Here is a 14,717-nt window from a genome sequence, read left to right on the forward strand (position 1 = left end):
TTTTTTTTTTTTTTTTTTTTTTTAGTTATTTGATGGGCTAGAGATATGGTTCAGTGATTAAGAGCTCTGACTGCTCTTCCGAAGGTCCTGAGTTCAATTCCCAGCAACCACATGATGGCTCAAAACCATCTGTGATGGGATCTGATGCCCTCTTCTGGCATGTAGGTGTATATGCAGATAGAACTCTCATATACATAAAATACATAAAGATTTAGAGAGAATGACTAGTATTTGTGTATGTCTGTATGAGTAGGTGGTCTGTGCGTGTGTGTAGAAGCCAGGAAGGGACATGAGGTGACCTCTAATTCCGCTCACCTACTCCTTTGAGGCAAAATCTCTCCTTGAATCTGGATCATGCATTTTCTAGCTAGGTTGCCTCAAAGCTGGGGTCTGAACTCTTCTCATGATTGCACAGCAAGTGCTCTTACCTCCTGAACCATCTCTCCAACCCCTTATCATGTTTATTAACTCTTGGTTTACAGCCCTGTGATAGCTACCTTCTGAAGTGATCCACGCTAAGCTCTACCTCCTGATAGAACTCCTTCTCTGGGAACGTGGACTGGAGTTAGTGACTTAGTTCTTATGAACAGAAAAAACGGCAAGTACCAGACGAAACTGATTTTAAGATCAGGTGGGGAAAAGACCATGGTTTGACCTTGGCTTGCTGACTCCTGATCTCTCCTTTACTTACTCTGAATTAATCCAGTGTTGAACTGTGAGGTACCCACACGGCATGAAAATGAGGGTGTCCAGCAATGAAGATCCATCCATCGGTCTCTGGGAACCTAAATCTTGCTAAAAAGCTGTGTTGCATCAGCTGGGAGAAAAAGCTTGCTGAAGCCTTGAAGTGACTGCAGCCCCGGCTAACACATCGTGGTAGCCTTGTGAACAGCCAAGGCAGGCAGCAACACTCAGCTAAGTTCAGCCAGCTGCCTGTGCACAGAGCAGGAAAGTTATACATGGTGATTGTATTAGGCAGAGGCCGTGTGTAGTGAGCTGGTGGGAAGTAGGAAATAAGGAATATAGCTTCTCTTCCACAAAACCATTGACTTTTACATTTCAACTTGGAGCTACTAACACATATGTACAAACTCCTTCTAAAGTGATTGTTCAGAATTTGGAACAAATTGGTAACCAAATGTCAAATATTAAAGGGCAAGTCATTTGGGAATATTAGAAGAAAATGGACTTGGTTTTGGTTTTTTGTTTGTTTGTTTTTTGTATAGTTGATCCTGGAGGTTTGTTTTGTTTTGTTTTCCTAAAGCAATGGTTCAGCTTTTCTGGAAGAGTCCTGAATAACTGAATGTTCATCTGCTGTTTGGATAAAAGGCAGGAAATGAGCAGTTGCCTTGACAAGCTCGTTTGACGTATGAAGGCCAGGGAGATGATTCAGTAGGTAAGGCCTGTTGCCACAAGAGTAATAGCCTGCATTTGATCCTGGTACCCATATAACAGAGGGAGAAAAGCATTTCTGTGTCGCACACGCGCATGCGCGTACGCACACACACACACAACCACTGCCATGCACAAAATAAACGTAGAAAAGAAATTTCTTCTTTTGTCTTTGTGTGAACCCCCCCTCCCCCATCCCATAAGGCCAGCTTGAAGAATCGTTGAGGACTGAGTGCTTAATATCTGCCAAATTCTAAAGCCAATTTCAGGCTTATCACAAAGGTCCAAAAATGTCACCGTGAAGGACAAAACCAAACTCCTGTGCTTGTGGTCCACTGTTTCATAAAGCAGGGGGCAGACTAGTGACCACATTAACCTGTCTCCCATGTCAGGCTGAGTGGCAGCCCCATTTGGTGATATGGATTAATTTATTTACGTGTGGCCTCTTCTAACAATCAAGGTTCATTTCTTCTTGTTCTACTTTTGCCCTTGGCCCCAACTGCCTCGCGGGAGGGAACAAAATCCACTCACATGAGTCTCACAGGGTTCTCGGTTAGAATCAAGGAAAACTTTCAGGGTCAGTTTTAATCCAAATATGACAAAATGTCACATACACAAAAGAAAAAAAATGATAGGACTAGAGTATCTGCCAATGATGGGCAGAGGCAACAGCTCCGTGCTGGCGCCTGCAGCAGCTCGAGGTGTTCCGGGGTTCATGACCTTGCTGCAGAAAAGAATTAGAAGACTGTTCAGTGTGAAGCAGAGTTGGAGGATTTATTAAAGGTGTATTAGGGCTGGGTGAAGCGCTTACTCTGCAACCTGAAGACCCGAGTTTGGACCTGCAGGACCCACATAAAGCCAGATGTGCTACTACACATCTGTTATCTCAACCCCAACATCTGAGAGAATTTTTCATATCTCTGACAAGAAGTAGAGACTGGACAGGAAGCCTGCTGAGCTATAAATGTGAAACTCTTCCCTCTTCAGAGATGCAATTCTCCCAGCTAATCCCCACCTCCCTGAGGCTCTATATCCTCCCATAACAATGGCTCTAGCCGGGAGACAAGTGTGCCTGTGGGGGGCATTTTAGATTTAAAAAAAAAAATCAGATTCTTAATACAGCCGCATTATGGGAGGTAGTGGAGAGGGGGAATGGGAATAAATTGATTGTTAAGGGTATGCTCTTGAGAGATATATCTTAGCCCCTTATATTCACTTTTTTTTTTCCTTCCTGAACACCGTGGTCCTAGCTCATCCACTATGCCTACCTGGCCATACTGGACTGAACTCCCCAAATGACCAAAGTGTTACCAGTGGCCAAAATCTGGGCAGGCAAGCACAAGTCCATGCCTCTATTTGAAAGGACTAAAATCACGACTCCCACAGATTCACAGAAATAGTAAAGTAACTCCTAGGTTGGAGCCTTCAACTCACCCCGTTCCCTTCTCTTTCTCTCCCCTGCTCTCTCCAAACCCTGTCTGCTCAGAGAATCTCTCAACAAAGAAAAGACACCAAAAAGCCCAGTTCTGCATTCTTGGTGACTATGGCAACTTTCTACCCTGTTGCTACCAGCAACCCAAATCCCCACCAAAGCGCTCAGCTTTTGCCTATGCTTGGACACAAACCCAGCTTGCGGTGGACACATCATCACCCCTTGCCTACAACCTGTAAGGTCTCCCTGCTTTAGTTCAGGGGTGAGGTTTCTTTGGCCTTGATCTCTGGGACTGGAGAACTCACCCAAGAGTTGCTTTGCTCAAATAAACCTGTTGTTATACTTTTTCAATTTGGCTTGATCTGACTTTCTGCGTCAGCAGAGAAACTTGTTATCGGGGAGCAGAAGACCTATTAACTTTGTTTAAAAACAAGGCAATAACACATATCACATAAAACAACACTGTTGGGATTGACAGCAGGCCACAGGAGTGTGGGTGCTCAAGGACCCCAAGTTACAGCCTGCACATTAATTCTTGCTGAGGCAGTTCTTGCTCTCTCTTGAACTTTTTACGTAGTCCAGGGTGGCTTAGAACTCACAGCTTTTGTATTTTGTATTATTTGGGGTTCTCTAAAGGGACAGAGCTTATAGAATAAATCTTTACACTAGGCCAGGCGGTGGTGGTGCATGCCTTTAATCCCAGAACTCAGGAGGCAGAGGCAGGCGGATCTCTGTGAGTTTGAGGCCAGCCTGGTCTACAAGAGCTAGTTCCAGGACAGGAACCAAAAAGCTATGGAGAAACCCTGTCTCGAAAAATCAAAAAAAAAAAAAAAAAAACCCTCTACACTAAAGGGGGATTTATAGACTTGCTTACAGGATGTGGTCTGAGTATCTGACAATGACAGCCTGGTGATGGAAAGGCTGAGAATCTAGAGGTTGTTGAGCCCGACTCAGTCCCAGTCTGGCCCTGGAACCCTGAAGGAGTCCTGAAAAGCTGCTGTCTTCAGTCTTTGTTGGAATCCCAAGAGAGTTGGACTTAATACTGCCTGCCCCAGTAGGATAGATGCACTTACTAGTGGGAATAAGAAAATGCAGACAAAAAGCAACGTTTCTTTCATGTCCTTTAATGTGGGCTGTTACCAGAAGGTGTAGCCCAGATTCATGGGCTTAAATAATCCAAGAAAAAAAATTCCCACACGTGCCCAGAGATACTTGTGTTTTGGTTATTTGAGATGTAGTCTGTTGACAACCAAAATTAGACACTACATCTCCTTAATTGAGTATAACAAACATGCACCGCCATACTAGCTAACAGTCCATTGCTGATATGAGTTCATTAGATTTAGTTTTTGTTATTATACTAGTTTGAATGAGAATGACCTCCAATAGGCTCGTGTAACTTAAATGTTTGGTCCACAGGTGGTGGAACTGTTTGGGAAGGATTAGGAGGTGTGGCCTTGTTGGAGGAAGTGTGTTTAGTGGGGGGGGGGGGGTTGAGAGTTTCAGAATCCCCACTCCAGGTTCAATCTTGCTGCCTGTCTGTTGGCCTCCTGCCTGTGGACCAGAATGTAAACTCCCAGTTACTGCCTCAGCACCATGCCTGCCTGCCACCATGAGGTCTCTGTGCTCATAGGTAAACATGACAGAAGCCAGAAATGTTAAGTACCAGGCTTGTCTCTTCAGAGGAAGGGATGTGCATACCTGTTTTCTACCAGAAGTGGAGGAATTAAAAGCCTGGTGATCTGTGCTATCTGTAGGGCTAGGCTGTAATAGATTATTAAAAAATGCTGCAGGCAGTGGGTAGGGGAGTCCCCCGAGAGCAGCCAGTCCCAGGCAGGGACAGCACATGAGACCACGAGGCAGATCTCCCAAGGTGGCTGGTGCCCAGCAGTGGTGAGCTGTGTGGTGGTGGCAGCGGGTGAGAGACAGATGGATAGGCACGCCTTGCAGACTGAGGTTGGATATTTATTCAGGGGGTTATGGAAGGGAGGGGAGAAGGGGAGAAGAACAGAGAGGGAGAGAGAGAGAGAGAGAGAGAGAGAGAGAGAGAGAGAGAGAGAGAGAGAGAGAGATGGAAGCTGTCTCTCTGAGAGGAAGACAGAAAAAAAGATCAGCTTGCCTCAGCGGTTAGGGGAGGGAGTGGGCGTGGCTTGTCTCTTAAAGAGACAGATCATTACACAGGCCACACCCAAGTTCACAGACTGTTATGTTTATTCCAGACCCTTCTGTAGGGAAATGTGGTACAGTATTGGTGTTGGGATATCCTGACTCATGGGGAAAACAGGATATAATTATAGACATGATTGGACAACTCTGGGAGGGGGGATGCGTATTGAGCTGCAATAGGACAGCTCAGCCCTGAAGGGAAAGGTGTCCTGACTATCGGGGAGACAGGCTACCTGAACCTGGGGTGCTGTGGGGGATGGTCTCCCTGCAGGATATAGGGATCCTGCTCCTCTCCTGGAGAGCTGCTACAGCTGAGTTCTGCTCTGTTCCCTTATGGGAGCTTCCTAGCAGAGCTGTCTGCTTCTTTTCTGGCCCAAGATGTTTCTTCTTCTAACACTCTGCTAAAGGGAAGCCCTATGCAGAAATGTAGCAATCTCCTGTGGCTCTGTTTCCTCCGCTGGCCTTGCTCAGCCCCTGTAAGGAGCGTTCTAGCAAGGTTCTTCTGTTCTGCTCTGCCTTGCTGAAGCCCCCTAGGGAGCATCTCAGCAAGGTTTTTCAGCTCAGTCCCCCAAGGGACATCCCAGCCAGGTTCTTCTGCTCTGCATGGGCCAATGAAGGTCATCACCCAAGACTCTTTTGAGAAAGCTTTAAGAAGGAGGAGTCAAGGAGAGTGGCTGCCTCTGCCAGGGAGGGATTAATGGAGCTCTTAACTGAAAGGATGGAGAGGCTTATGTAGAGCTTCTTAGAGGCAGAGTTTTCCCCAGGGAGACGGGGGATTGATTGGTTAGTTTAGATGGTCATGGCAGAGATGGCTCTGACTTCATGGGCAAACTGTGTTTCTTTCACTGGTCCTTTTTTAGCTTTTTTACTCTAATCATAGGACCAGGGCATATTTCTTTCACTGGCTCTGATTCTAAGGACAAAGTGTGTTTCTTTGACACTAGCCAGGACCTGGCCCAGGTCTCAAATCCAGGGTGTGTTTCTTTCCCTGACTCTGGGTTCAGAGTCAGGGAGCTCAGTGATTGGTCGGTTTTCTGCTCCAGTTGTTCCTTTTACCCTACACTTCCTCCCTAGACCTTTAGCTTTAACTTTGTGTCTCCATCAATAGACTCCATCCTTAGGCGAGTTGTCACGTATAAGCCTGGTGACCTCTACCCTATCTGTGTGACTGAGTCCACACCACATCTAGGCCCTTAAGCTACAGAACCCATCTTCACGGTCAAGGTCACGTGTACTTTGCCAAAATTTCAACACAGTCATGCCTTAAGCTTTATTGTGGTAACTATCATGAGAAATTTTTTTCTTAAAGTCATACTGTGTTTAAATTTGTCAAAGAAAACCTTCTCGGGGTCAGACTCTAGAAGGTGGAACCAACACCAGCAAAGGAAGTCCTGTTGATCTGGATTTCCATCTTTTCTTGTGCAGATGTTAGTCTGCCGGCATTTGCAGGGACACTCACTAAAGGAATTAATACAGTTATTTATTATCAACAATGTTGCAGTAAACATGGTTCTCTTTATAGTTTTAGATACTTTTTGTTTGTAAGGTTTAGATCAATGGTTCTCCACCTATGGATTGTGGTTCTGGGAGGTCAAACAACCCTTTCACAGGGGTCGCATATCAGATACCCTGCATTTCTGATAGGTACATTACAATTCATAACAGTAGCAAAATGACAGTTATGAAGAAGCAAAACATAACTGTCTGGTTGGGGGTCACCATAACATGAGGAGCTGTAAAGGGTTGCAGCAGTAGGAAGGCTGAGAAGTACTGGTTTAGGTACTTTGTTTCGTGGACGACCAACCTAGTTTAATTAGGGTTTTTTGCTTGAGCATTTTACTGAAGCATTTAGCAGAGGATCTGCCAATGAAAGCAATTCCCTCTTTGTCAGCAACCATTACCCACCAATAGCTCCTCAAGGGGAGTGAGTCTTTCAAGTCTCTCCTTTTCCAAGATGTATTATTGACATGTTCCATCTTGTGCGGATCTTGTGACAGTAACCTGAGCCACTGTAAATTCAGAGTATGATGGTCAGGTCATCTCAAGAAGACGTCTATTCACAGCATTCTTCCTTACCCTTTGGCTCTTACAATCTTCAGAGATGCTCAGAAGACGGTTGGAGAGGGTGATAGTGATGTCTCATTTAGAGCTCAGCTGTCACTTATTCTCAGAACTTCGTCCAGATACAAGACTCTACCTCTGCCTACTGCAAAGAGAAGCTAGGCTGACCATGGCAGGAAGAACTGTTCTATCGCCATAAACATCTGTATTCAGAAAGCAGTCTGACACCAGGTCCATTTAGAAAAACAACAGTAATAATTCTCTGTAGTAATGTGGAGGAGCAGACTGTGTCCTGCCGCCAGGCTGGCTTACACCCGGGGCGGCGGGCTGCTTGTAGTCCTGGCCACCCAGATAGGTTATGCCCGAAATAATCACACAGAGATCTGTATTAATTAAATTACTGCCTGGCCCATTATCTCCAGCCCCTTATTGGCTAACTCTCACATATTAATTTAACCCATCTACATTAATGTGTATTGTCACTTGACTGTGGCTTGCCGGAACGAGTCTAACCAGCGTCCATCTTGAAAAGGAGAGCCATGGCGTCTGCCACACTGTCTTCTTACTCCCAGCATCCAGTCCTGTCTTCCCCTCCTATCTAAGTTCTGCCCTATCAAAAGGCCTAGGCAGTTTCTTTATTTGACCAATGAAAGCAACACATAGAAAGAAGACCCTCCTACACCATTTCCCCATTTTCTGTTTAAACAAAAAAGAAAGGCTTTCACTTTAACATAGTAAAATTACATATAACAAAAGAGTTATCAAGCAAGAATTACAGTCACAATATTTCTATCTATTTTATCTTTTATCATAACTAAGGAAAACTATAACTATCTATTCTTCAACTCCATCAAAGACTTCAGAAGGATATAATATTACCTAAGTAAACAGGAAGTACATTGTAAGCAGCTTCCAAAACTCTAGAAATGACAGAGACAGCTCACTGCCTGGACAGTCACCCAAAGTTCCCCTGTACCGTTGGGGCATCCATCTTCAGCCTACAGGCCCATAGTATCCAGCAGACATTTCCATGAAGCAGGAAATTTCAAAGACAGTTCAGCCACTTTCTTTTGTGTCCTGCAGAATGTCTCTCAGACTCTTTCATAAATCAGGAACCCCAAAGGATCATCTCACCTTTAGGAAAGTTCAGCAGTCCTCTCTCTGCAGGTTCTTTGTGTCTAGTTTATGCAACAGTCCAGGCAAGAGCAGTTTCTTGCCCAGATGGCTAACCAACTCCATAAGGAGCCTCTTCAATGTCCGTCTTCCTCTTGAAGTAGCTGGTGCTGCCAGGAGTAGACGTGTCTCCTTGTCATGAAAAGCCCTAAGTTATTAAAACATTAAATACCACATTCTGTAGTCTTTGAAAGATATGAAGAATGCCTATCTAACTGAAATATATCTCTATATATCTAGAAAATCTAACTAACATGACTACAAGTTTGATTATTGATGATTATCCATTAACAACCTATATTTCCTAATTATACATTACATTTTTAAATGAACTACACAATCACAGTACTTTAATTAAGAGCAGAAATACATATACAAACAAAATTGACCTTAAATTTATATCAATAAAGCAAAATTTATATCATTGTAAATTATTCATATCTATATCATATCCCCCTTTAAATGTAAAAGGACATTTATAAACAATGTTTGGGAATATGGGTGCAGTTATTTCTCTCCAAACTGCTTAGTGCTGAATAGGGGCGCTGTTATTCAGGTCTTTCATGATGGAATGACTAGAAACAAGCCAAGTTAAGGCCGGTCATTCATAAGTAAGAATAAGTTTCCGTATATTTATTTGGGAGCTGGGTGACAGGCCCCCAAAGAGAGAAAGAAAGAAAGAAAGAAAGAAAGAAAGAAAGAAAGAAAGAAAGGAAGAATCAACTACAAGCTAATAGCTTAGCTACGGCTTAATTTCCCTTTGCAACCATCCAGTTCTCGTGAGTAACCCATAACAGTAGGAATAGTATGCACTGTTTTGGAGATTACTAGGACCTTAAAATCTTCAGATTCATTCTTTTTCTTTTTCTTTTCTTTCCTTCTTTCCTCCCTTTATTCTTTCCCCCCTCCTTCCCTTCTTCCCTTCTTTTTTTAAATTTTGCTCTTTTTTTTTTTTTTTTTTTTTTTGCAAGAGAAGGTTTCTCTTTTAGCCTATTCACCCTGCTGTTCTGGAACTGTCCCTTTAGACCAGGCTGACCTCAGACTCACAGAGATCCGCCTGCCTCTGCCTCCTGGGTGCTGGGATTAAAGATGCGCACCACTGTGCCTGGCTAGATTCTTTTTTAAGATTTATTTTTATGTTTGTGCTGTATTCATGCAGGTTCTCTCAGAGTCCAGAAGAGGGTGTTGGATCTCCTGGGGCTAGACTTGCAGGCAATTATAAGCTGTCTAATGTAGATACTAGACACCAAATTGAGTTCCTCTGTAAGAAGCAGTATGTACTCTTAAATACTGAGCCATCTTTCCAACTCCTAAATTCTTTTATAAAGATTTGGTTTTTGAGACAGAGTCTCAGTATATAGCCCTGGCTGCCCTGGACTCACTGTGTAGATCAGGCTGGCCTTGAACTTACAGACATTCATCTGCCTCTGCCTCCTAAGTATTGTGATTAAAGGTGTGTGCCATGACACCTAGTGCAAACTGGGACAGCCCCTTTGGATATCAGTATGGTGATCTCTCAGAAAATTAGGAAACAACCATTCTCAAGACCCAGCAATACCACTTTTGGGCATATATCCAAAGGATACTCAATTATACCACAAAAACATATGCTCAACTATATTCATAGCAGCATTGTTTGTCATAGCCAGAACCTGGAAACAACCTAAATGCCCTTTGACTAAAGAATGGATAAGGAAAATGTGGTACATTTATACAATGGAATACTACACAGCAGAAAAAAAGAATGACATCTTGAAATTTGTGGGCAAATGGATGGCTATAGAAAACATCATATTGAGTGAGCTAACCAAGACCCAGAAAGACAAATATCATATGTATTCAATGTATTCACTTTTATTTTTATATGACTTTTATTTTTATTATTCATTTATTTATTTATTTATTTTGGTTTTTCGAGACAGGGTTTCTCTATGGCTTTGGAGCCTGTCCTGGAACTAGCTCTGTAGACCAGGCTGGTCTAGAACTCCCAGAGATCCGCCTGCCTCTGCCTCCTGAGTGCTGGGATTAAAGGCGTGTGCCACCACCACCCGGCCATACGTGACTTTTAGACTTAAAGCAAAAAAAAAAAAAATCTTACAGTTTACAACCTCAGAAAATCTAGACAACAAAGAGGACCCTAAGAGAGACATATATGGCTCTAATCTACATGGGAAGTAGAAAAAGACAGGATCTCCTGAGTAAATTGGGAGCATGGGGACCATGGGAGAGGGTTGAAGGGGAGTAGAGAGGGAGGAAAGGGAGAAGAGAAAAATATACAGCTCAATAAAAATAATATATTTTTTTAAAAAAATAAAGTAGGTTAAGCAAGCCATGATGAGCAAGCCAGTATGCAGTGTTCCTCTATGGCCTCTGCTTCAGTTCCTGTCTTGAGGTTCTTGCCTTGAGTTCCTTTGGTGGTGAAGATTTTGTTTTGCTTTGTTTTTTTGAGACAGGATTTCCCTGTGTAGTACTGACTGTCCTGGAACTCATTCTGTAGACCCAGCTGCCCTCAAACTCAGAGATCCACCTGCCTCTGCCTCCCAAGTGCTGGGACTAAAAGTGTGTGTGTGCCACCACTGCCTGGCTGTGGTGAAGAACCATAAGCTGACATAAACATTGTCTTCCCCAAATCACTTTCTGCCGTGGTGTTTAATCAAAAAAAAATAGGAACCCTAATTAAAACACTGTGAGTAGACAGAATGTGATCTCTCTGCCTCTAACTGCTTGTGTGCCAACAGCTCTTGCTGCCATGTCTAGCCTAACTTGATTGACTGTACACCTCCATGACTTAACCCCATTCTCCTCAAAGTTGCTTCTGGTCATGGAATTTCACCACAGCAACAGAAAGTAACTAATAAACATTCCAGGGAGCCAGCTAGGACAGGCTTGCATTATGAGGGGTGAGTGCCTTTATCTGCTGAGCCATCCTGCTTGTCTAGCTGTAGGTTTTTTGAGATATAGTCTTATTTAGCCCAGGCTGGCCTAAAATTCACTAATAGTCAAGGATGTCATTAAACTCCCAATATTTTTGTCCCCGGTCCAGCAAAAATATTTTTGTTGTTATTTTTTTGAGACAGGGTTTCTCTGTGTAGTGCTGGCTGTCCTGAAACTTACCCTGTAGACCAGGTTAGCCATGAACTCAGAAATCCACTTGCCTCTGCCTCCTGAGTGCAGAACTTCTATTTTTTTCTTTTTCTTCCTGTTTTGTTTAAGTTACCATCCCTGCACCTCATATCTAGGTATATGTTGCAGTCCTTAAGGGCCAGGTGTGGTGGAACATGCCTGTAACCTCAGCACTTATGAGGCTGTTGCAGGGGTATCACAAGTTTGAAGCCAGCCTGAGCTGCCGCAATGTTATTTGATGAAAATAAAGATTATATAGCTCTGAAGTTCTGATTTTTAATTCACCTGGAACTTTTTTGGGAAAAGGATGCATATATTCAAATTTATTTTCATCTAGATGGCCAGCTGGAGCTTCTATTTATCCTTATTTCTCATAATTTAACAATTTATATTTTGTATGCTTTAAAATATATGTATTTGATAGTATGTAGAATTTAAGATTAGAATTTATGAATAAATGCATATTTGTGAGCTAAGTGCTCATTTTTTTCCCTTTTTGGAGGCTTCTAACCCACCACACAGCCAAGGATGGCCTTGAACTCCTCATCCTCCAGACTCAACATACCAAGTGCTAGGAAATTCAAAAGGGTTATTTGACATGCTGAGAAATAGATCAGAGAAGCAACCCAAGGCACAATTGCTGTAAAAAGGAAATAAGCAAGTAAACAAACAAACAAACAGAAAATCACTTTGGAATAAATCTAACTAAGGAAGTAAAAAACCAATACAGTGAACAACTTAACCTTTAAAATACTCAAAAAAGACATTGAAGAAGATACTAGAAGGTAGAAAGACCTATCCATCACCATGCTTATGTGAGAAATGCAGATCAAAACCAAGTTGAAATTCCATTGTATTTGAGTCAGAGCCTTAGAAGACTAATCTTGGCAAGGATGTGGATGAAAGGGAACCTTATCTCCTGCTGTTGGCAATGTAACCTAGCCTGGCAACTCTGGAAATCCGTATGGAAGTTTCCCAATAAACTATATAGCAGTCTACCATATAACCCAGGCTGCACCACACCCGTGTATTTATCTGAGGGGCACTAAGACAACGTATCTAAGAGACATTTGCACATTAATGTTTACTACGGCACCATCCATAATTGCTAAATGATGAAAGCAAGCCAGCTGGATAAAGACAATGAGGTAGGGAAACACAATGGAGTCTTCTCAGTCATAAGGAATGAAGTTATATTGCTTGTAGGAAAATAGACATAATTGGAAACAATTATATTAAATAAGCCAGTCTCAGGAAGATAAATATATTTTCTCTTGTTTACAGTTCCTAAGTTTTACATGATCACGTAAAATCATGAATGTACACATGGCATGAAAGTAGAGGTGAAACTGTCTTGGGGAACAAAGGGGGACAATGGGAAGGACAATTAAAAGGCAGAGAGAGGATATGGGTGGGAGGGTAATATTCCCGACATATATCATATATACCTGTAAGAAAATTAAAACTAAGTAGGATTAAAAATTTCAAAACTGAAAAAGGACCGTCTGATCTCAAAATGCTAGAAGCCAGTGCTCTTGGAGGCCCTGACTCCGAGCTCTCTGAAGGACTGCTTTTCCTGCTCTTTGAACCACAGACTGTCTCTGGCACAGTGTGTGGATTCAAAAGATGATGGGTAAATAGAACTGACAGGGTCTGAATAGTGTCTTAAGTAACACCGCGATTGAGAAACTTACATTCCAGCCTGCCCTGTAGCAAGATACCCAAGACTCAAGCTATGACTCATAATGGTAGGTATCCTAGCTTCATAGGTGTCTGGTTCGGACACTTCAAAATCATGAATGAGAATTCATAAAAACTTCAAGACTTCCCTGAGGCTTGTAATCAATCTACACGAGTTCAGGAAGCACTAAGTGTTTTTTTTTTTTTTTTTTTTTTTTTTAAGGCATCCTTTGCTTTTTAGTTCCAGCCGTCTCTTCTTGGTAATGGCAGTGTGCAGAAAGTTTAGCCCCTCAGAGCTTTAACGGCAGAAGTGTGAATGCATTCGATTTCAGATGGGAACTTCCAGTGGATAAAAACTTTGTGAAATATATTTTCCCAACAGTGTCAAAAACCTGTCAGTAATTACTATTTGAAAGAATACTCTATGTCTTTTCTTAATCTACAAATTAACCTTAGCCCAAATAGTAAATTTACATTTCTACATTCCTGAGTTACCTTTTATTAGAATATTAGGCAATTTTTCATTTATTCAACCAGTTAGGTTATGTTTAATCGGGTATACCCTTTGGACTTAGTGTATTTACTTTTCTTCCTTTCCTTTTCTTTTCCTGTTTTCTACACTCACAGTTTTAATTCAGGCGCAATGTTCTCTTAGCACACTCCCCCTCGTGGCTTTGGGAATAGAGCACGCCAGACTTGTTTTTGCCCTAGGTCAGCTAGCATTAGACACATGTCATTGTTTCCTACTGAGTTTTACTTTGCTTCTATTTTTATTTTAGGTTCATTATAATACGATAACCAAGAACAAGGGAACACAAAGAAACTCAACTACACGGGTTCTTTTGTTGCTTTGTTTTTAAAGCCGAGGTCTCTGTGAAGCTCTATTTAGCCTAAACTGGCCTTGACTCTGGAATGATCCTCCGTCAGCCTTTGCCTACTTAGAGCTCGGATTACAGGCCTGAGCCACCCTGGACGTCTGGTTTATAAATTCACTTACAAAGTATTGAAGATGAAAATTTAGAGTACAGTCTGGTACTCTTCCACGCTCTTTCCAAATTAAAGCCCCTTCAAATTCCTTGCGACAACAACCAATCTCTGTAACTTTAGTATGTGAACTACACGTCAGAACCAGACAGTAAAAGAGAAAATCCACAATGGCTGTAATGGATGCATTATTTTTCAGATTGGCCTGCGTGATTTGGCTACAATTCGAGAAACACTGGAAACTAAAATATGTATCTAAAGCGACCTCGCAGTGACTACTATCGATAAAACAAGTATGTGTTTACTTTGATAAATAGAAAGCGGGATTAACAAAACTTCATGATGAACTTGAGAAGCTAACAGAAGACCCTTACAAGAAAGAAGATAAACTCGTTCCAAAGTCAAATCACCTCAGCCAACCCGAAAGCTCTTAGCGTCCTTAAGTTTGCTAGAAAGCGACACTAACAAGAAATGAACGAAATCCAAGGACGCCATAGTAAAAACTACAAGGAAACGTCTGAAGATTCTGAGTAAAGACTCACAGACGCGGATGAAGGATTACGAGGTTGTTTTATTAGACCTGGAAGACTTGCTGTAGACGGAATATTCAGTTTGAATTTCTAAACGCAATCGCTCTGCCGCGGGAACTCTGGGAATTGTAGTCCCGGAACAGCGAGGAACGCAAATTTAGTCAGTTCTCGGTGGA

This window comes from Alexandromys fortis, unplaced genomic scaffold, assembly GCF_014885135.2.
Source record: "Alexandromys fortis isolate MF-2015 unplaced genomic scaffold, M_Fortis_MF-2015_v1.1 scaffold_41, whole genome shotgun sequence".
Classification (NCBI taxonomy): domain Eukaryota; kingdom Metazoa; phylum Chordata; class Mammalia; order Rodentia; family Cricetidae; genus Alexandromys; species Alexandromys fortis.